Source organism: Mandrillus leucophaeus, unplaced genomic scaffold, assembly GCF_000951045.1.
Source record: "Mandrillus leucophaeus isolate KB7577 unplaced genomic scaffold, Mleu.le_1.0 Scaffold178, whole genome shotgun sequence".
Lineage (NCBI taxonomy): Eukaryota > Metazoa > Chordata > Mammalia > Primates > Cercopithecidae > Mandrillus > Mandrillus leucophaeus.
Genome location: NW_012101787.1, coordinates 2,737,168 through 2,760,105, shown reverse-complemented (window position 1 = coordinate 2,760,105; position 22,938 = coordinate 2,737,168). Strand labels below are relative to the sequence as shown.

The window sequence follows — 22,938 nt, the reverse complement described above, 5'->3', positions numbered from 1 at the left end:
TCCTGACCTCAGACGATTCATCTGCCTTGGCCTCCCAAAGTGCTGGGATTACAGGTGTAAACCACCAAACCCAGCCCTTTCTGTCTATTTTCTAGTCCAAATCCTCAGTTTTTGTTTGCATGTACTGAAATAATGCAACATAATTTTCACATTAGTTTCAGAAAATTAAGAATCAGAAAAATAAGGCTATTGTAAAATAATTCACATAATGTTTGTCAAAACCTAATGCCAAAGTGTTATTTTTTATCATCTGCTATGAGAAATTAGCATCGACACTAATTGACATGGCTGCTTTTGATAAGTGTACAATATCAAAAGCTGATTTTACAATTTATGTATAAAGATCTAAAATGGTGATTTTGCATCCTGTATTCTGAATTGGTTAAGACTCAGCATTAATGTAACTCTGCTAACTCTTCCAAGCATTTATTTCCTAGTGATCACATCTAGGCAGGAATACAGCACTCCCTTCAGAATAAAATATCTTCCAGTACTAAGACCCCAACCAATATTTTTGTTCCTTCACAATTCCAGAGCAATAGAACCACGATTATAGATTACGCTTCATTCATCATTTTAAAGAGATGCAGGCTGGGCGCGTTGGCTCACACTTGTAATCCCAGCACTTTGGGATGCTGAGATGGGAGGATCACTTGACGCCAGGAGTTCAAGATCAGTCTGGGCAACACAGCGAGAACCCATCTCTACAAAAAATAAAACCTATGAAAAGTTATCTGGGCATGATGGTGTGTGCCTGTAGTCCCTGCTACTTGGGAGGCTAAGACAGAAGGACTGCTTGAGCCCAGGAGTTGCAGACTGCATGGGGCAACAGAGCAATACCTTGTCTCTTAAAAAAAAAAAAAAAAAAAAAAAGGACAACGCAAAAAGGCAGATGTGTCTCTGTAGAACTTTGTCACTGTGAAGCCTACAGTAGCACAGAAGATTAATTTGGATGAATATTATAGTGCTTTGTCACCCAGGCTGGAGTGCAGTGGCACTATCTTGGCTTACCGCAACTTCTGCCTCCTGGGTTCAAGTGATTCTCCTGCCTCAGCCTCCTGAGTAGCTGGGATTAAAGGTGCATGCTAATGTGCCCAGCTAATTTTTGTATTTTCAGTAGAGACAGGGTTTCGCCATGTTGGCCAGGCTGGTCTCGAACTCCTAACCTCAGGTGATCTGCCCACCTCGGCCTCCTGAAGTGCTGGGATTACAAGAATGAGCCACTATGCCTGGCCCATTGTAGCTCTTTGAGCTTAAATGTCTTGGAAATTGCCCATTTCCCCATTTGATTTCTCAATTATCCTCCTCCTGACTGGGCATGCTAAGAAGGCCGCCAGCTCAAATGTAGGGAGACCACGACTGGGTGCAGGCAGCCCTGCATGCCTGTCCTCATAGCACTGCTTTCTATGCATTTCTCTTCTGTTGTCACTTACTGTCCCATGGCAGACCTGATTCTTTATTAACACTAGAGAATTGGGGCAGAGCCTTGCACATCCTTCCGCATGGGACTGTTGATGAGTTTTCAGTGGGCTTACACAAATACTCATTTAATTGTCAGAGATGTTTAAACCAGAGCGACTCCATCTTGAATAGGGGCTGGGTAAAATAAGGCAGGGACCTACTGGGCTGCATTTCCAGTAAGTTAGGCGTTCTAAGTCACAGGATGAGATAGGAGGTCACATGATACAGGTCGCAAAGACCTTACTGATAAAACAGCATGCGGTAAAGAAGCTAGCCAGAACCCATCAAAACCAAGATGGTGATGAAAGTGATCTCTCATCATCCTTGCTGTTCATTATATGCTGATTATACTGCTTTAGCATGCTAGAAAACACTCCCACCAGTGCCATGACGGTTTTCAGATGCAATGGCAGTGTCCAGAAGTTGCCCTATATGGTCTAACAAGGGGAGGAAACCTCAGTTCTGGAAATTGCCCAGCCCTTTCCTGGAAAACTCATGAATAATCCACCCTTTGTTTAACAAATAATCAAGAAGTAACGATAAGTACAATCAGTTGAGCAGCCCACACCACTGCTCTGCCTATGAAGTAGCCATTCTTTTGTTTCTTTACTTCTTTAATAAACTTGCTTTCACTTTACTCTATGGACTCGCCCGAAGTCTTCCTTGCGTGAGGTCCAAGAACCCTCTCTTGGAGTCTGAATTGGGACCCCTTTCAAGTAACATGACGAGGTATCTAAATTAACACATGATTGAATGAAATCAGAAAACACATCATCCAAGGAAGTCAATCCTGAAGTCTCACCATTTCAGAATGAAGATGAAACTTATTTCCTTTTCAATTGCCTAAAGAACAACGACCTGAAAACTTTAAAAAAATGACCATAATGTCTAATAAAATATGCACCCCTATCCTGGAATGCCCCTTTTCTGTCTAGGATACCTTAATCAGTAGGTTATGTTCCAGAAATATGTTCAGGAGCCCTATCTTAAGAATGATGGCAGCCGGATGCAGTGGCTCACTCCTGTAATCCCAGGACTTTGGGAGGCCAAGGCAGGCGGATCACTTGAGGTCATGAGTTTGAGACCAGCCTGGCCAACATGGTGAAACCCCCATCTCTACTAAAAATACAAAATTAGCTGGGCGTGGTGGTGCACACCTGTAGTCCCAGCTACTTGGGAGGCTGGGGCAGGAAAATCACTTGAACCTGGGAGGTGGAGGTTGCAGTGAGCTGAGATCACGCCATTACACTCCAACCTGGGTGACAAGAGCAAAACTCCATCTTAAGAAAAAAAAGAGTGATGGTGTTATCAGGGGTGGCTGTCATGGTGTCAGGAAAGTGTACTTGGCTCCCCGAGGGTTTCTCTTTATTCAAGCTCAGAATTGGAGAGGGATACCACATAGCCTTGAGTTTGGGAACACTGCTTTGCAATGGGGTGATGAGAATTTTACCAGAAAGACTGCAGGCACAGAACCATAGTACACACTCAAAGTAAGGGGCTTATAAGGAGAAGATATCCCATCATTCATCGTTCATTCATTGAAGATATCCCAACATCTAGTTCTCACATATAAGCACCCTCGTGGTGTCCAAAGCCAGAAAGAAATGATGGCAGTGATCATCCCCTCACTAGAGTTTTCACTAAGTCCGTGGGAGGAGATTTCAGCCACTACATGCTTCTTCCTTAAGTCAGAATTCTCCAACCTGGGTAACAAATGCCTTCTTCGTAAACTCGCATTTCAGTCTACACATTTATTGAAGGAAAATCCTCCTGAAGCGTAAGGGCCCCTTCTATGTGCTCAACATTTAAAAAAAAAAAAAAAAAAGGAAAAAGTAGCTCTCACATGCTTTTGGCAAGTTTTTGTAAGTATGTTCCACAGTGAACATTTTAAGAGTAAACTTTTCTCTGTCCTGAATCTTGAGGAGGCAGAGCTTGGAGTCCTTGGCCCAACTTGCTGGTTGAAACAACAAGGGCTTAAGCTGGAGACAGAGGGCCACAGAGCTGCTCTCTGCTGCATGCCCTGGCACCCAGCATCTCCCCTCGTCCTCAGGCTGCCCCTCCCCAGCCCCCACGCTTGGTTATCTTGATAATCTGTCTGTGTGCATTGAGGCCATTCTGTACACTCCTCCACCAAGCGGGGAGACTACGATTGGCAGAGTGGAATTGGCCTTGATGGGATAAAGAAGCCACAGTGGATTCCTGAGGCTGCCTGTACCAGGGGTATCATCACAGACCCTCTGAAATGCACGTCTAGGCTTGGTTCATTAAGGACCTTTCACTCAGAGCATCATGAACAGCAGGTAGTTGGGGTAGGACTAGTTTCATGGTGCTTTAGGAGACTGCAGGGAGGGAAAGAGCAGAGAGAGAAGGTGGACTGGCAAGTTAGTTGCCAAATCTCTCTGTCTCTCTCTCTCTCTGTCTCTCTCATCCTCTCATCTTTGTTTTGGAAACCCTGCCCATTCTCTGAACTTCACTGATACCCTTTACCCTTCACTTTTGACTTTCTAACCAGGGTCTCCATTCTGGTCTCCCTAAGTCCTAGCCCACTGTCAGCTGCAGGGTCATATTTGCCCCCACTCTCTGGGGGAGTAAACGCAGATCTCTTGTTGTCTTCTCAAATACAAAGCAAACCTTCTCTTTTTCCTGCTCCCAGTGTCCCTATCTAGTTAATGGTTCCATCATTTCCCCAAACTTCCAAGTTCAAAACTTGAAGTTATCTCTGATAACTTTGGCCCTCTGTCTCCAGCTCAAGCCCCTGTTGTTTCAACCAACCAGTCACCTAATCTTGTTTTTTTATCTCCTTCAGTGTCTCCCTCCTGTCTGTCCCTGTCACTCTGCTCTCCTTGTGGCTTCCTGAGCTCTGGCTCTCACGATCTCAAACCTTGGTTATCCAAATAATTGCTTTGCTGCTCCAGCCTCTGTCCCTATAATCCAAGGAGTGGGTAGACGGCGGAAGGATACTATGCCATGGCAGCATCAGCTGGGGGTGGGGAGGATAGATAATATGGTATAGATGCCCTGATGTATGCACTCCCTGATATATGGGCTCCTTGATATATGGGCCCCTTGATGTATGGACCTGCTGATGTGTGAACCACCTAATGTATGGACCAGCTGATGTGTGGACCCTCTGATGTATGAACTAGCTGATCTGTAGACCAGTTGATGTATGGGTCAGTTGATATATGGACCAGCTGATATATGCAACCCCCCATGTATGGACCAGCTGACGTATGGACCCCCTGATATATGGGCCAGCTGATATATGGACCCCTGATGTATGGACAACTGATGTGTGAAGCTCCTGATATATGACCCCCCAATATATGGACCAATTGATGTATAAACCCATGGATGTATGCACTCACTTATGTATGGACCAGATGATGTATAGACTCCCTGATGTATGGGCCAGGTGATGTATAGAACAGCTGATGTATGGGCCAGATGATGTATAGACTCCCTGATGTATGGGCCAGGTGATGTATAGACTCCCTGATGTAGGGACCAGGTGATGTATAGACCAGCTGATGTATGGACCAGGTAATGTATAGACCAGCTGATGTATGGGCCAGGTGATGTATAGACCAGCTGATGTGTGGGCCAGATGATGTATAGACTCCCTGATGTATGGACCAGGTGATACATAGACTCCCTGATGTAGGGGCCAGGTGATGTATAGATGAGCTGATGTATGGACCAGGTGATGTATAGACTCCCTGATGTATGGGCCAGATGATATATAGACCAGCTGATGTGTGGACCAGCTGGCGTATGGACCAGCTGATGTATAGACCTGTTGATGTATGGACCCCTGATGTATGGACCAGCTGATGTGTGAACCTCCAGATGTGTGCCCCCCCGATATATGGAGTAGTTGATGTATGGACTCCCTGATGTATAGGACAGATGATGTATGGACCCGCTGATGTATGGGTCAGTTGACGTATGGATGCACTGATGTATGAACCAGCTGATGTGTGAACCTCCTGATGTATGCCCCCTCTGATATAGGAACAAGCTGATGTATGGGCCAGGTGATGTATGGACCCCCGATGTATGGAGCAGCTGATGTATGGACCCCTGGTATATGGACCACCGATGTGTGAACCTCCTGATGTGTGACCCACCAATATATGGACCAGCTGACATATGCACCCGCTGTATGGACCAGCTGATGTATGCACCCACTGAGATATGGACTAACTGATGTATGGGCCAGCAGACATATAGACCAGCTGATGGGTGAACATCCTGAAGTATGCCTCTCCCGCCGACCTGATACATGGACTGGTTGATGTGTGGACCCCCTCATGTATGCCCTGCTGATGTTTGGACCAGCTCTGGCTCTCCACTCACTCTGGACCTTCCACCCTGTTCCTCACCTGCACACTGCTCCTCCTGGCCATTTGAGTGCCTCACAACCCTTCAGGACCCAGCCCAGGGGTTACTTCTTCTTGGGTGCATTTTCTTTTTTTTTCTTTTTTTTTTTTTTTGAGACGGAGTCTCGCTCTGTCGCCCAGGCTGGAGTGCCCTGGCCGGATCTCAGCTCACTGCAAGCTCCGCCTCCCGGGTTCACGCCATTCTCCGGCCTCAGCCTCCCGAGTAGCTGGGACTACAGGCGCCCGCCACCTCGCCCGGCTAGTTTTTTGTATTTCTTAATAGAGACAGGGTTTCACCGTGTTAGCCAGGATGGTCTCGATCTCCTGACCTCGTGATCCACCCGTCTCGGCCTCCCAAAGTGCTGGGATTACAGGCTTGAGCCACCGCGCCCGGCCGGGTGCATTTTCTTCAAAAAAATTGTTTTTGTAGAGATGGGGTCTTGCTATGTTGCCCTGGCTGGTCTCTAACTCCTGGCCTCAAGCAATCCTGTCCCACCATTGACCCATCTGAAGATTGGAGAGACCTTAGGCCCAGGGCTGGGGAATAACCATAATTTGCTCTTCAATTATTCGCAAATACATACTGAGTTCCCACAGTGATGAACAGTCTTAAGTCCTGAGATACAATAATAGACAGAATCCTGTCTTCATGAGGCTTTCATAGTTCTAGGAGGAGATAGGTAACATTTCATTTATTCATTTAAATAAGTAAAAATGTGATGTGACATGACGTGGTAAATCATAAAGCTATGTATAAAGAAAAATAAAGCCAGATAAAGGAAATACAAAGTGAATGACTGGACAAATGGCCAACAAGCAAATGAAAAGAGTCTCTATGTCATTAGTCATGAGGGAAATGCGATTCAAATCCACAGTGAGCTCACACTTCACACCCAGTAGGATGACGATCATAAAAATAACCGGAAAATAACTTTTGGCAAGAATGTGGAGAAATTGGAACCTTCCTACAGTGCTGGTGGGAATGTGAAATAGTGCAGCTGCTGTGGAAAATAGTTTGGCAGTTCCTCAAAAAGTTAAACATAGACTCACCATATGATCCAGCAATTCCACTCCCAGGTAGATGCCCCCATAGAGCTGAAAATATGGGTTCAAGTGAAAACTTGTCCACCCATGCTCATGGCAGCACTATTCACAATAACTGAAAAGTGGAAACAACTCAAATCACCATGAACTGATAAAGCATAAACAAAATATGATACATACACACAATGTACTATCATTCAGCCATAGAACAGAATGGAGGACCGATGCAGGCTACCTCATGGACGAACATTAAGAATATGATGCTGGGCTGGGTGCAGTGGCTCACACCTATAATCCCAGCACTTTGGGAGGCTGAGGTGGAAGGATCACTTGAAGCCAGGAGTTCAAGACCAGCCTGGGCAACAAAACAAGACACTGTCTCTACAAAAAATTTTTTAAAACTTAGCTGGGCACAACAGCATGCACCTGTCATCCAAGCTACTCAGGAGCCTGAGACAGGAAGATCGATTGAGCCTAGGAGTTCAAAGCTGACTGCAGGGAGCTATGATTGTGCCACTGCACTCCAGCTTTGGCAACACAGTGAGATCCTCTCTGTTTAGAAAAATTAAATTTAAACAAACAAAAAAAATTATTATGCTAAGTGAAATAAGCCAGACACAAAAAGTCACGTAATGTATGATTTCATTCACATGAAATATCCAGGCTGGGCACGGTGGCTCATGCCTGTAATCCCAGCACTCTGGGAGGCTGAGATGGGTAGATCACCTGCAGTCAGGAGATCGAGACCAGCCTGGCCAACATGATGAAACCCCGTCTCTACTAAAAATACAAAAAACTAGCCGGGCATGGTGGTACGTCCCTGCAATCCCAGCTACTCAGGAAGCTGAGGCAGGAGAATCACTTGAACCTGGGAGGCAGAGGTTGCAGTGAGCTAAGATTGTGCCACTGGACTCCAGCCTGGGTGACAGAGTCAAAAACAAACAAACAAACAAAAAATCCATAGAGATGAAATGCAGCTCAGGGGTTCTGTGGCGCTTGGAAAGAGGATAATGGGGCGTGACTGCTTAATGGGCAGAGGGTTTCCTTTTTGGGTGATGAAATGCTCTAGACCTAGATAGTGGCAACGGTTGCATGACATCGTGAATGTACAGTACGAAATATCACTGCTCTGTACACTTTACAAATGGTTAAAATGGTAAATTATATATTATGTGTATTTTGTCAAAATTTTTAAGGAGAGTCAATGAAGGTGGTCATGGGGTTCTCTTTGTATAGGAGGATCAAAGAAAGCCTCACAAATGAGCGGAGATTTGGGCAAAGACCTGAGGCAGGAGGATATGATATGAAACCTCAGTGAGGTAGGCAAAAAGCCTCCCAGGGCCAGGTGTGGTGGCTCACACCTGTAATCCCAGCACTCTGGGAGGCCGCAGGCAGCAGATCACCTGAGGTCAGGAGTTCAAGACTAGTCTGGCCAACATGGTGAAACCCCGTCTCTACTAAAAATACAAAAGTCAGCCGGGCATGGTGGCGGGCATCTGTAATCCCAACTACTCGGGAGGCTGAGGGAGGAGAATTGCTTGAACCCAGTAGGTGGAGGTTGCAGTGAGCCAAGATCGTGCTACTGCACTCCAGTCTCGGCGACAGAGCGAGACTCTGTCTCAAAAAAAAAGAAGAAACTTCCCAGCAGAGAGGAAGGAAGCACAAAGCAGACAGATGGCTCAGAGCAGCATTCATCAGAACCCGGCTCCACCCTCCTCACAGGGTGCCTTCTGGGCCCACCCCCCTCCACCTCTCTTTCTTAGTACTTCCCTTTTTACCTCTGATCAGGGCATGCACTGTTGCACTGTCCCCCAGACACCATGGACCCTTCCAACCTGTTCCTCATCTGCACACTGCTCCTTCTGGCCCTTTGAATACTTGAACACCCTTTGGCACCCCACCCAGGGACCACTTCTACTTAGGTGCATTTGCTTTTAAAAATAATTTTTTTAGAGATGGGATCTTGCTATGTTGCCCAGGATGGTCTTGAACTCCTGTCCTCAAATGATTCTCCAGCCTCGGCCTCGTAAAGGTTGGGTGCATTAAAGATTTGAGCATTGTGTTTATGACTCGTCAGCAGTATGACACTGGGCACTTAGCCCCCTCTGTAAGTTTCTCTTTCCTCATATGTAAAATAAGGGCTATTGAGAGAATAAAATAAGATGATTGCAAAGTGGTTGACTTAGTTCCCTGTGCACAGTGGGCTCTCCTGAATGGTAGCTGTATGGCCACTTCAACCTCACCTGTAATCTGAAGTTTGAAATTTGGCACTTGATTTTGTGCTATCTGATAATGTTTTGTAACTATTTGATAAATGTAGATGGGAGATACAGGATAAACACCAAGGGTGATATTTATTTCTTTGAAACTGCCTTCCCCCAACCTTGGTAACTATTTCGATGCAGAGCATATATAATGCATGCATGTGAATAAATGTTTGACTGACAACTGATTGATTGATTATTTGGCTTTATCATCAAGTAGGTAGGAAATTTTCTTCAAATGCAAGTGTGAAGGAAAAATGATAATGTCTCAGGAGAGTTTTAGATTGGCAAACTAGAAAATACCTGGTCCAGCCACAATGAGATATATTGAAACCTTTCATAGACACAGATGTTTACCAAAAAACACAAAACAGCACAATAAAAAAAGAAAGACCAGGAGGTGTGGTGGCAGGTTTTTCAGAAAAATGACTCATTCTGCAAATGAACTGTTCTTTTAGTTCAGGAGACCATAGTTACTGGTATTGGAAGAAAATGTTAACACATTTTGCGATAGATTTAAGACAAGTCTCTAATGATGTATCACTTAGAAAGTCATGAGTTTAAAAAATATGAAAATATGAGATAATAGAACTGTATTTCACAAAAATTTTAAAGCAGAATATAGACAGATGATAGATATATAATAGATGATAGATAGATAGAAATATAAACAGATAAAAAACAGTGGCACATAATTACTTGAAGAGCAGCCACATGGAAGGAGAAGCAGTTTAGTTTTATTCAATAAGAACATATGATGCTAAAGATAGTTCTGGGAACTGCTCCTGTATGAGCTGGTCACGTGACCAACCTCAGAGCCACTGCCCCAGACAGTGAATAAGACCAACAGACTGTATTTTCTACCTTTGTAACCTATATACAACCAAATACGATGCGCTGACTCCGCCAAGGCATCTCTCTTTCTCAAACACCCAGCCCTTTCTCCACAGAGAATTGTTTCTGCAGCTCTCCCTCCAGGAGATCCTTGTTTTATCACTTTATTTCCCTTTCAGAGAAACCATCACAAGCCCTGTTCACCAGCAAAAAGCTAGAAAGCAGCTGCCGTTTTTCAGTGATTACCGGCCCTATTTTCTTAATCATCCTTTCGACAAAACAATGGAAAAGGGAAGAAAATATTTACCTGAGGAAATCCCTGATTTCTTCATGAGCGTCTAAAGAATTGAATTTTTCAAAAGCCCCTCGGATGCTCTGCTGAGAATTTCCTAAATCTAAAATCCTCCTCCGATAGCAGCTCTAAGTTTGAGCTCTGAATAGAGGCTGTGTGTTATTTTAACCACAAGGTTTCTAGTCAGTAGGGAGGAGAGATGGAAATGAGGTATGCTGGCAAACACAGCACCCATCCACCTCAAGTGAATCAAGCTCACAGATCTGATGTAAGAGGTTAGAGGAGATTTGAAGAACCCTCAAACCAACTTTTCCTAAACTAGAGATTAAATAACTGCGGAAAATTCCAAAGGAGTAAGATAAGACACTTACGGTCTTTTCTAAAAAAAGATGTGTTGGTATGCCCTGTCGAATACTGTCCCAAAAGAAGCTTGGTACTGAGCCTGTGTGGTCCTGGGTTTTGGCCAAGAGAATTACCTTTCTGGTGGAAGCCTTTCTCCACAGAGAAAGGGGATTAAAGGTACAAAATAACAAAGGAGCGTGACTGACCAAGTCAAATCTTTTGTGCAAAAACAAAACCAGTGTCATGAGAATCCATAGGAAGTTATAGGGTAAGGGAATAGCTATTCTGGAATGTTATTAAGGGAGGATTAATGTGTGTGTGTGTGTGTGTGTGTCTGTGTGTGTGTGTGTTGTTCCCCACCTCCCACACAACTTAAAAAGCAAAGATCCAGTCTCAGCTTCAACCAGTTGGAGATCCTCCTCCTTAGTATTTTGGCAAATACAAATGCCGCCTTTGGACTTGGAGGAGAATGATTTATGGCACGCAGAATCAACAGCAAAAATGAGAGTGGATGAAAGGGCCAACGATCCTTTACAGCCAGCCCTTTGCAGATGCCAGAGGGGTTTAACTCCACTTTTGGAAAAAGACAGCAGTGCTCCTATTAAGCAGGGTCATAACTCAGTTTTATATAGAGTCTTTCGTCTCAAAGGAGCTTGAGGTGCTTTTGCACCAAAATATAAATTATCATGTGCACTGTCACCTCAGGGACGAAAGGCAGCCCTGCCTAGGAGCAGTTGGCCAAGATGCAACCAGTCAGTTTGGAACCACGGTTAGACAACAGGACACGTGGCCAGGAGGCACTCCGCAAGGAGAAATGAGTGGGCCTGTCCTTCTTTCTGGTAGCCGATCCTTTTCTTCACAGAGCTCAGTGGGACCTCTTCGTTCTGCCCATCACTTCTCTTCCGGAGTCGCCCTATGCCCTCCCACAGAGGACTCTTTCCATCCTACCTGCACACACAAATTCAAAATGTGCACTCAGAAAAGAGCCAGCAAACAAAGTGGTAAGCAATGGTTTGCAAATTTGATTCTGTAGATGAAGAGTTGGCCGGACAGGTGTGGTGGCTCACGCCTGTAATCCCAGTACCTTGGGAAGCCAAGGCGCGTGGATCACCTGAGGTCAGGAGTTTGAGACCAGCCTGACCAACATGGTGAAATCCCATCTCTACTAAAAATACAAAAAAGTTAGCCAGGCAAGGTGGTAGGCGCCTGTAATCCCAGCTACTCGAGAGGCTGAGGCAGGAGAATCGCTTGAACCCAGATGGCAGAGGTTGCAGTGAACCAAGATCACACCATTGTACTCCAGCCTGGGCAACAAGAGTGAAATTCCGTCTCAAAAAAAAAAAAAAAAAAAAAAGGAGTTGGCCAACCATGGCTCTCGGGCCAAAGGCAGCCCACTGACTGTTTTTGTCAATAAAGTTTTATTGGTCTATAACCACACACTCATTTACACACTGTATCTGGCTGCTTCTGCATGACAGCAGCAGTGTGGAATAGATGTGGCAGAGACTGTGGGGCCCAACAAGGCCCAAACTATTTGTTAGCTGGTCCTTCATAGAAAAAATTTCTGCTACAGAGGGTTTTTGTTTTGTTTTGCATTATTTTTATTTTTAAATGGGTGGAAGAAAGGAACAAGGAGGTTGTTTTCAATAATTCCTAAAGATCATACTATGGAGGGAACATCTACACACACCACCAACTCATATTCAGGCCTTAAGTCTCCAATTTCCTTATTCACTCATCAGAGAAAGTCTTTTACACAGATACTCTCATTCCTGCCTAGCCACACTGATGGACAGACACAGTGTACCTGACCTCACCTCCAAGAACTCAACATGGCTGTCTCTCAACTGGTCTCTCATATAGAAGCCTTGGAGCCCTGTCAGGGCCTCCTCCTTGTCATTCCCAAGGGTACCTTGTCTTTCAAGCTCTCTATGGATCTTCTCAGGCTTCTTCCTCCAGCCTCTTATCATATTTTGCTCATTCTCTTCTTGTAGTTCTTACCTTAGTTACACCCCCATTATCTATTTTTGTCTTTGCCTTTCTTACTACACTGTGGGTTTCCTGAGAGCTAACACCATGTCTTATTCATCTTTTTATCCCTAGAATCTAAAACAGTCAAAGACATAGAGGGGATACTCTATTAATGGTTATGACAAAAATAACCCAATCAGTCTTACTCTACCAGAATGTAATCTCAAGGGTGGTGAATAAAAGGGTTACCTGATAGTCTCTGAAGATGAGGTTCCTAAAATGGTCTTCCTCAGGGATGAACCTGGCCTTATCCTTCTAACCCTTGCCCCTGAAAGAAGAGCCTCATTGCAGAAATACGCATCAACTACAGTTAGGAAAAGGATCTTTCCAACAGCTAGAGCTGTCAAGTTCTCAGGAGACTCTGAAGAAGGTTGTGTTTGGTGGGAAGGAGGCTGGGTGTCCCCTGAGTTCCCTTCTGTAATAACTAACTCTAAGGCTTGGTAGTAGTCTGTGTTCTCTGGTAGGACACCCTCAGAAGACAAAGCGATCACATGGCCAACGGATGCAGCTTTGTCCCTATCAGGCCCAGAGCATGAAAGGACCCAGCCCGGTCATGGCAAGTGGCATTGTCATTAGCATTGTGCCATTATTTCAGTGGGTGGCATCACCCCCCTTATTCGTATCCATTTTCATGGTCACGTTGTGGCAAACCTGGGAACATTCGGTAGTGAACAAAAATTGCACAGTTATCACACATATGGCCACCTCACATCTGGTGACCAGTTTCCCTTTGGTGAACTTGGACTTCCCACATTGAGTTCCCCTTCCCCAAAGTAGAAGCCAGGACTCTCTTTTCCAGCCTCATTTGCCGCTGGGGCACAGGCAAGTGCTACGGGGTGCACAGCAGGTGCACTGCAAGAGACTCAACTAGTAAGAACCAGGAGGAGGCAGAAAAGGGAGCAAATCTGTGCTATGGGAATCCCCCATCTGGCAGGGGGACACAACTCTCTGGCTGGTCTCAGAAAGGGCCAGTCTGGTGTCCTGTTTGGTGTCTGCCTGGCCCCACCTCTGTGGCTGCAGGGGACTCAGTGTGTCACTTGTTCAGTGCTCCTGGTTGTGCAGTTTCCATGCCTGTCTCTAGTCTCCCAGAGATTCTGTGACCTAGTAATACCCTTTGATCAACTTTCTTTTTCTCCAACAAGCTAGTGGTATCATTTGCAACTAAGAGTGTGAATGTGTATGGTTGATGCGGGTACTGAAAACAAAACCATATAGTTTCTTTTTGCTTTCTTGACCAACTCTTAGGATTTGTCTTTCTGGCCTTGATGCAGTTTTGAATGAATATATGTCAATGTGATTTTGTAGCAATGCCTGGCTCATTTGCCTTTGGGCTCATTCTTCACTCTCTTCCTCTTTGCCTTGTGTCATGGTGTTGGGGACCAGCAGTGGGCTGGCCCTGCTCCTTGCGTATTGTAGACTGTGTTGTGGTTTCCACTTGAGTCCCACCAGTGGGAGACATGGTGGGAGGGGAAAAGGCAAGAAGTTGGGAGAAGCCAGGGTATTCTCCCCCCGTAACCTCAGTTCGTGTCTCCAGCAGGGCTACGTCCTCTCATTTGGGACTTGAGCTCTGCTGGGGCAGGTCCCCTGGGCTCAGCTTCTGCCAAGTGTTTCTGGCTCTGTCCTTCAACCTCGAAGGGAGGTGGGGTAGTGGCTTCCTGCTATTTCTGACCTCTTCATTGCCTCACCATCCCCAATGCACCTCTCTGCTTTTCCTTCATCTGGGTAACCAATTCACTTACCAAATTTCCTCTATTTTATTTATTTATTTACTTACTTATTTTTTGAGACAAAGTCTCACTCTGTAGCCCAGGCACAATCACAATGCACAATAACAGCTGACTCTCACTCTCTCTTGCCTGCCACCATGTAAGAGGTGCCTTTTGCCTTCCTCCATGACTGTGAGGCATCCCCAGCCATGTGGAAATGTGAGTCCATTAAATCTTTCTTTCTTCATAAATGACTCAATCTTGGGTATATCTTTATCAGCAGTGTGAAAGCAGACTAATACACCTTCCCGTCCTTTTCCTTTCCTTTCTTAGCTAGGGTCTTGTGATACTAAGTGATAATAAGAAGGAGAGAGGCAGGGCTGAGAGGCAACCAATCACCAGGATTTAGGGCACAGGGAAGAGGGCATGGAGGCAGCAAAGAGTATGAAGAAGAAGAAAATTAAAATAGCAGAAACTAGATAATATGAAATTTTAGTGATTCTTAGGGCCTACGTATGAAGAAGAACATGTAGGGTTTTAAAATTTGGGCTAAACAACTGTATTAGTTCATTGTTGCATTGCTATAAAGAAATACCGGAGACTGGGTGATTTATTAAAAAAGAAAGAAAGAAAGAAAGAAGGAAAGAAAGAAAGAAAGAAGGAAAAAGAAAGAAAGGAGGGAGGGAGGGAGGAAAGAAAGAAAGAAGGAAAGAAAGAAAGAAAGAAAGAAAGAAAGAAAGAAAGAAAGAAAGAAAGAAAGAAAAGAAGGAAAGAAGGAAAGAAAGAAAGAAAGAAAGAAATAAAGAGAGAAAGAGAGAAAGAGAAAAGAGGATTCATTTGTTCACAGTTCCCCCAGACAGTACAGGAAGCATGACTGGGGAAGCCTCAGGAAACTTACAATTATGGTGGTGGAAGGTGAAAGGGAAGGATATGCTTCTTACATGTCCAGAGCAGGAAGAAGAGAGAGCAATGGGGAGAGTGCTACACACTTTTAAATAACCAGATCTTGTGAGAACTCACTCACTATCAAGAGAACAGCAAGGGGCAAGTCCACCCCTATGATCCAATCACCTCCCACCAGGCTCCTCCTCCAACAATGGGGATTACAATTCAACATGAGATTTGGGTGGGGACACAAATCCAAACCATGTCAATAACATATTGTAGCTTTCATTTTGAATACTTTACAGTTTCCATGTTATCAGCATAGCAGATGGTGAAGCTGTTTCTTGCCACAATGACCAGGTGAAAACACTGATGCTAAGATAAGTTAAGTGACCTGCTCAAATTTATACCACTAGCAATGGCAGAGCTAGGCCTCGAAACAACTTCTTGGGTTTCAAGTCTAGCGTATTGGTTTCCATGCCATGGTTGCTTCTAAACAACTAAGGTAGTGGTTGATCAAAATCAGTGTCCCCAATGGTCAGAAGTGGCACTGCCCCTTGAACAGTCTTGAGACATCCTTCTAAATGTCCTTGAGTTGCTTTGGCAGAACACAGCAGTGTGTTCCTGCCTCTCTCTCTAGATAAAAATTGTCTCTGGAGCAGGATTTTCTTATCTGCTATTGGGGAGGCTTCCGGTTGTTTGCAGTGGCTTCTCTCCACATGTTAATTCCCAGGCTGCAGAAAACCTGCTCATGGAGAACATCAGCTGCTTTAGGAAGGCTACACATAAAAAGGGCTGCCTGCAAGATAATAGGAGATAATAGGACCCCTCACAGGACAGGTGTAGGATTAAATGTTTTTAAAGTATGTGTATAGGAATTCACGCAACACCTACCACATAGAAAGTTAGCTACCTACCTGGTAGTAAGAGTCCCACTAGTCATGAAAATAGGGATAGCAGCAGGTCATTAAGGGACTAGGGTTAGAGAAATAGCCCCATGACATAATTTCCTTCTGAAATTAGGACTAGGAGAAAAATTTCTTCTTTTTCCTCTCCAAAACTTACATTCTAACTAACCCGTGTGACTTCCTTTTAGCCAAAGTTGCAAGGAGACTCAATTAGTCCAGCTTCTTGTCATTTCTTTTTTTTTTCTTTTTGAGATGGACTCTTACTCTGTCGCCCAGGCTGGAGTACAGTGGTGTGATCCTGGCTCATTGCAACCTCTGCCTCCTGAGTTCAAACGATTCTCCTGCCTCAGCCTCCCGAGTAGCTGGGATTATAGGCACATCCCACCATGCCTGGCTTATTTTTGTATTTTCAGTAAAGATGGGGTTTCACCATGTTGGCCAGGCTGGTCTCGATCTCCTGACCTCAGGGTGATCCACCCACCTTGGCCTCCCAAAGTGCTGAGATTACAGGCATGAGCCACTGCACCCAGCTTTGTCATTTTTTTGGTGTCCCATTTCTCACCTTTTTTATAACTTGCCTCCTACATTGGGTCTTGTAAATGGTTTGACATTAAATCTGTTTTGGAAGGAAGTGGGATATAAGTTAGTTGATTACTAAATAAATCAGGTAGTTACTGTGCATAGCTCAGCTGACAGAATGGTCATCTCCTTTGTCTCCTTGTTATATTGTGAATCAATAAATTTACACTACTAGTGTTTAATCCATATACTGAGTATAAACAGTATCCGGTAGGTCCTATTTACTCAGTCGCTGTTCGATAAATGACCCCTGACATTAACATACAGATTAACTTTCACAAGCGGGTGTGCTTCTAAATTTCTCACTATGTTATTCTCTGGGAAAACAGGCTCAGGCTTCCTTGGTGAAGAATGTGTGTGTCTGTGTGTGTGTGTTGTGTGTGGTGTGTGGTTTGTTTCTTTTCTGAGTGTACATTACATATATTTCAGGGCATAGTTTAACACTGAGAAAGGTAAATAAATCTGGGGTCCCCAAATCACTAAGCTAATGGGAAAAGTCAAGCTGGGAATTGCTTAGGGCCAACCTGCCTCCCATTCTATTCAAAGTCACCCGTTTGCTCACTGAGATGGATGCATATCTGATGGCCTCCTTTGGAAAGACTAATTGGAAACTCAAAAGAATGCAACCGTTTGTCTGTCACCCACCTGTGACCTGGAAGGCGACTCTCCACTTTGAGTCTTCCTGCCTTTGCTTCAAGTTTGTCCTGCCTTTCCAGACTGAAGCAATGTACTTCTTACATATATTGATTGATGTCTCATGTCTCCCTAAAATGTATAAAACTAAGCTGTTCCCTGACTAGCTTGGGCACATGTCATCAGGATTTCCTGAGGCTGTGCCATGGGTGTGCCTTCTCAACCTTGGCAAAATAAACTTTCTAAATTAACTGAGACCTGTCTCAAATTTTCAGGGTTCACACAACTTAGCATCATCAAGTCATTTGTGTATTAACTTGGTAGGTACGTATTGAGCCCCTGCTGTATACCAGGCCTTGAGCTATGCGGATTCCCCATGATGTTTTCAAGTACTCCACGGTCAAGCCTTCCTCCAGAGTCAGACAGGGGCTAGTGGTGGGCCATTCATTTTGTACTTGCTGTCTGGCCTTGTAAACTGCTTTTTTTCTGAATGGTTTTCGTCTCTTTCATCAGAATATGGCCCTCTCTAGAGCAAAATCCTTATTTTACTCATCTTTGAAGGCCCAGTGCCCCAGTAAATTGTCCTAGGCATATTAGCTTCTCAGTAAACTGTTTTATTGATGCTGAGATCACATCCTCCCTGTGGTTTGAAATAAAACAAGAAGATACTACATGGGAAGTAAAATTTGGTGCCTTCAAACAACAACAACAAAAGGGGCCCAAGATTAGAGGCAGATGGGGCAGTCCAAGCCACAGATTAGGAAGGCTACAGACAAGCGTTGCAGCAAATCTAAAGGCAGGAGCCCACAGCCAAGACAATGGCTGAATAAATGCACGGACGCTCAGCCCAACACCACACTTGAACAGACCCTGCCTGGGAAAGAAGAATGCGTGGGGCAATGACAGTGGTCAGGGGTTGTGCTTTCTGAGAACTGATGAGCATGTCATGAACAAAACCATGGCTAAGCACTAAGCAGAATAGAATCTGTCTCCTACATTGGCCAAAGAAGCACTATCTTTCAGAGTAGGAGGGATAAAGAATGAGAGTTGCCAAGTCTGTTTTTCTCAATACAAAACTGGTGACCAGTGGTAAGTGCTCTTGGTAAGAGCAGTGGCATTTAGTTTGGAAGTAGATGTGATGCAGGATATAAAAATCAGTAGATATAAAAATAAAAATGTAAATATCTCCAGGGAGCAAAAAGCCACTATTTCAGTGTATACAGCATCACAGCAGCAAAAAGTGCCCATGGGCTCCATTGGTGTGACCTTGCTGAGTGCTTCTTGGGAAGAAAGCTTTTTGGGGTTCATGGGACCACGCCCAGGGTTCTTGGCCTCCACCATCTAGGTACCAAGATTCTGACTTGACACAAACTCCTCTGAAATCTTTTTGGTAGTTCTCAAAACTTGACTTATCCTCAGACTTACCCCTGAAAAGCTTTTTTAAAAAGCAGATTCTTGGGTTTCACCTCTAGAAATTCTGATTCAGTGTATTTTTAAAAAATTTTTTTAGAAACATGGTCTTGACTGGGCAAGGTGGTTCATATCTGTAATTCCAGCACTTTGGGAGGCCGAGGCAGGTAGATCACCTGAGGTCAGGAGTTTGAGACCAGCCTGGCCAACATGGTGAAACCCCATCTCTACTAAAAACACAAAAATTAGCCGGGTGTGGTTGTGGGCGGCTGGAATCGCAGCACTCGGGAGGCTGAGGCAGAGAATCGCTTAAACCTGGGAGGTGGAGGTTGCAGTGAACTGAGATGGCACCATTGCACTCCAGCCTGGGCAACAAGAGTGAAACTAAGTTCCCCCAACTGCCCCCCTCAAAAAAAGAAAGAAAGAAAGAAAAAGAAGCATGGTCTTACTCTGTTGCCCAGGCTAGAGTGCAGTGGTACAATTGTAGCTCATTCCAGTCATTCCAGTCTTCAACTCTTGGGCTTAAGCGATTGCCCCAGCTTCCTATAGAAGCTGGGACTATAGGAATGCATCATCACACCTGGCTAGATTTTTAAATGTATTTTTTATTGTAGTGGCAGGGTCTTGCTATATCACCCAGGCTGGTCTTTAACCTGTGGACACAAGCGATCGTCCTGCCTTGACTTTCCAAAGCACTGGGATTCTAGGTGTAAGCCACTGTGTCTGGCCTCAGTAGATCTTTTTAAAAATGTCACTGGGTGATTCTTGATTCTGGAAACTGGTGGTGTTTTGACTACACTGATCTGAAGCTCTTTCTTCTTTGTTAAACTTTGTGGGAATTAAGGGATGGAAGAAAAGGGGAGACTGTGGTTTACAGTCAGTGATACGTAATTGGGAAGACCAAACTTGCACCTCTGAACAAGGAGAGACCAAGGCGTGAGAAAGGAGGACTCAGGAAGGATTTGAATGCTGCATCAGATGTCCCTAGACTGGAGAAGCGGCAGGGCTTACTTGGCAAGAAAACAGCTTCAGCAAAGCCACAGAAATGAGGCTAAGGCGAGAGCAGAGGACGGCCAGCCATTTGGGGCGGAGGGGACACATATGGGAGTAGCTGGAAATAAACCTGACTTATAGATACTTAGCAAGTGGCTATATAATTCTTTTTAAAGAACACTGCTCACAGACAGTGGCCCGGTGGAGAGCGTGACTTGAATCAATAATTTCCAACCACGTTGAAGTTCCGAGACACTGTAATTGTTGGTTTGATTTCACAACGTTCCACTTTCCCCCTCCATATCTCTCCAAAGAGCTCATCAGAATGGCATCCGAGCCCTGAACACATCAAGTTTTCCCTTTGTGGGGCTTTGCAAACGCTTCTTGAGAATTTCCAACTCTAAGATAAAATAATACTTGGGCTGAAAATCTAAGCACCATGTTTCCATGTGGGCACCCAGCACCTGAGTTCCCATTCAGACACACTCCACAGCCATGTCCATTTGGAGAGATGGCAGAGGGGAAGCCTACCAAAGTCTCTTAACTACTGGTCCTACTCTAGTCTAGTCTTAATAATCCCTAACACTGAACATTGTTAGGGGTGACTTAGAAAATGTATCTAATGGTGTATTCACAGGCTCTTCTCTGAGTCAGGCGCCATGAGGAGTATGAGATAAATAATAACATGTTCTGCCTCAAGAAACTTACCATCTTGCTGTCCAGATTTACGAATGAGTCCAAGCCAGGTGTGGTGGCTCACGCCTGTAATCCCAGCACTTTGGGAGGGTGAGGTGGGCAGATCATGAGGTCAGGAGTTCGAGACCAGCCTGCCCAACATGGTGAAACCCTGTCTCTACTAAAAACACAAAAATTAGCCGGGCGTGGTGGCGCATGCCTGTAGTCGCAGCTACTCGGGAGGCTGAGACAAGAGAATCGCTTGAACCCGGGAGGCAGAGGTTGCAGTGAGCTGAGATTGCACCATTGCCCTTCATCTTGGACAACAGAGCGAGACTCTATCTCAGAAAAAAAAAAAAGAAAGAAAGAAAAAGCATGAGTCCAAATTGAGATGTGATTCTAGCATATCAGACAGACTCAAATGTATCCTAAGATCCAGAAATGGAGAGTGACAAGTAGAATAAAACAATAAAACATGGGAAAAGGTCAAGAACTCACCCTATAGTTGGGATGTAGGAGCCATTTATTGGTATCTTTGATCATGGGTGTGAAAACAAGTATATACAACACCAAAATTAAGCAGCAGTGAAATGGGCCAGAATTATGCAGGCATCTCTCCCTCACCTGGGGCATCAACAAAAATGGTCAGAATTGACTCATTTCATTTGTGGCTTTGGTTTTTAAGAGTGATGTTACAGAATACAAGAAAGCAAGGAACAAGGGCATGTCAAGTAGGTAATACAAATGCGCCCCTGAGAAAAGGTAACTGATTCCCATTCTTTCCAGGGGAAGGAAAACCAGAAAATGGGGTTTAATAGAGCACTTAAATATAGGAGAGTTGTTTTAAGGAGAAAGGCACTTCTCTATCTTAGCATAGCTTACATGAGAGAAAATGGCTTTAATTTCCAGAAGAGAGGTTAATTTACTTATAAGGAAGACTTTCTAAGTGGAAGGAAGGATTATTACCGATCAGATAACTGAGGAATTGGTGGACTGTCTTTTCTTAGAGATCTTTAAGATGAAGAGAAACAGGCTTTTGTCGGGAATAGAATTCTGGCAGGAAAACGAAGAGGTGGAGTGGGTTACACCCTTAAAGGTCTAGCAATTCCGACTCTGGTGTCCTATAAGATGAAGAAAGGGGTTTTTGCAGTCATAGCTAGCCCCTATCTAGTGCTTGCTGTGAGCTAGTTAGTACTCTAGTCATGCTACATATTAACCTCTTTAATCCTCATGACAACCCCCGAGGCAAGTTACTATCTACAGAGTGTAGGTGAGGAAACTGAAGCACACAGAGGTTAAGTCATCTATTCAAAGCCACACATCAGTGAAGGCTTAACCAGGTTTGGGGCCCTGTGTGGATCTCTGAACTTGCCATGAGAACTGATACCTGCATTTTGGTTTTAAACAGGCAATCTCCTTTCCTATATCTAACTTACCGTGCAAGAGAAGTTGAAGTGTTTTATTTAAACTATATTTTCTTCAGTTTTATTAAAGTTTAATTGACAAATAGAAATTGTATATATTTACGGTGCACAATGTGATGTTTTGATACATATATACACTGTGAAATGATTGCATCAAGCTAATTAACATACAGCGTTTCACTGTTCTTTTTTTGTGTGTGTGAGACAAAGTCTCGCTCTGTTGCCCAGGCTGGAGTGCAGTGGCACAATCTCGGCTCACTACAGTCTCGCTCTGTTGCCCAGGCTGGAGTGCAGTGGCACAATCTCGGCTCACTACAACCTCCACCTGCCGGGCTCAAGTAATTCTCCTGCCTCAGCTTCTGGAGTAGCTGGGACTACAGGTTCCCACCACCATGTTCAGCTAATTTTTACATTTTTAGTAGAGACAGTTTCACCATATTGGCCAGGCTGGTCTGGAACTTCTGAACTCAAGGGATCCACCTAAAGTGCGGGGATTACAGGTGTGAGCCACTACGCTCAGCCAGTTATTTTTTATATTGAAAACATTTATATCTATTCTCTTAGCAATTTTCAAGTATTCAATACACTGTGATGAACTATAGTCACACATTGTACAGTAGATCTCTTGAACTTATTCCTCCTGTCTGAAAGAAATTTCATATCCTTTGACCACATCTTCCCAGTCCTCCCCTCCCCATCCACACCCTGAGCCCCTGGTAACCACCATTCTACTTTCTGCTTCTATGAGCTCAAGTGTTTTAGATTCCACAAATAAGAAAGAGCATGCAGCTTCTGTCTCTCTGTGCCTGGCTTATTTCGCTAAGCATAATGTCCCCCAGGTTCATCCATGTTGTCACAAATCACTATATTCTGTTCTTCGTAAATTTTAAAACTTGGGATCGAAGGAAGGAATTCTTTTAAGACCAGAACATTTTTCAGCATCTTTTTCTGCTTCCAGCCAAGCAGTAAACAGGCAACAGTGGTGTGCCCCAGGACGCACGGTTTGGTGGGAGAAGGGCCACTAAGTAGGGCTGGGGTTCTCAGATTCTCTTCCTGGCCCCAGCTCAGGGTCCAC

General features: G+C 44.5%; 1 protein-coding gene across 2 annotated transcripts in view; it reads right to left on the bottom strand.

Moving 5' to 3' along the window:
• Nucleotides 1-10,420, bottom strand: part of KIAA1462 (KIAA1462 ortholog) — a 116,443-nt gene extending 106,023 nt beyond the window's left edge. Inside the window, exon 1 of one of the 2 annotated variants that reach the window (XM_011977327.1) lies at nt 10,293-10,420. The gene's annotated coding sequence lies outside the window, so the exon portion shown is untranslated. The remainder of the gene's footprint in view (nt 1-10,292) is intronic. The other variant, XM_011977328.1, reaches the window with a different exon arrangement.
• Nucleotides 10,421-22,938: the final 12,518 nt, after the last annotated feature.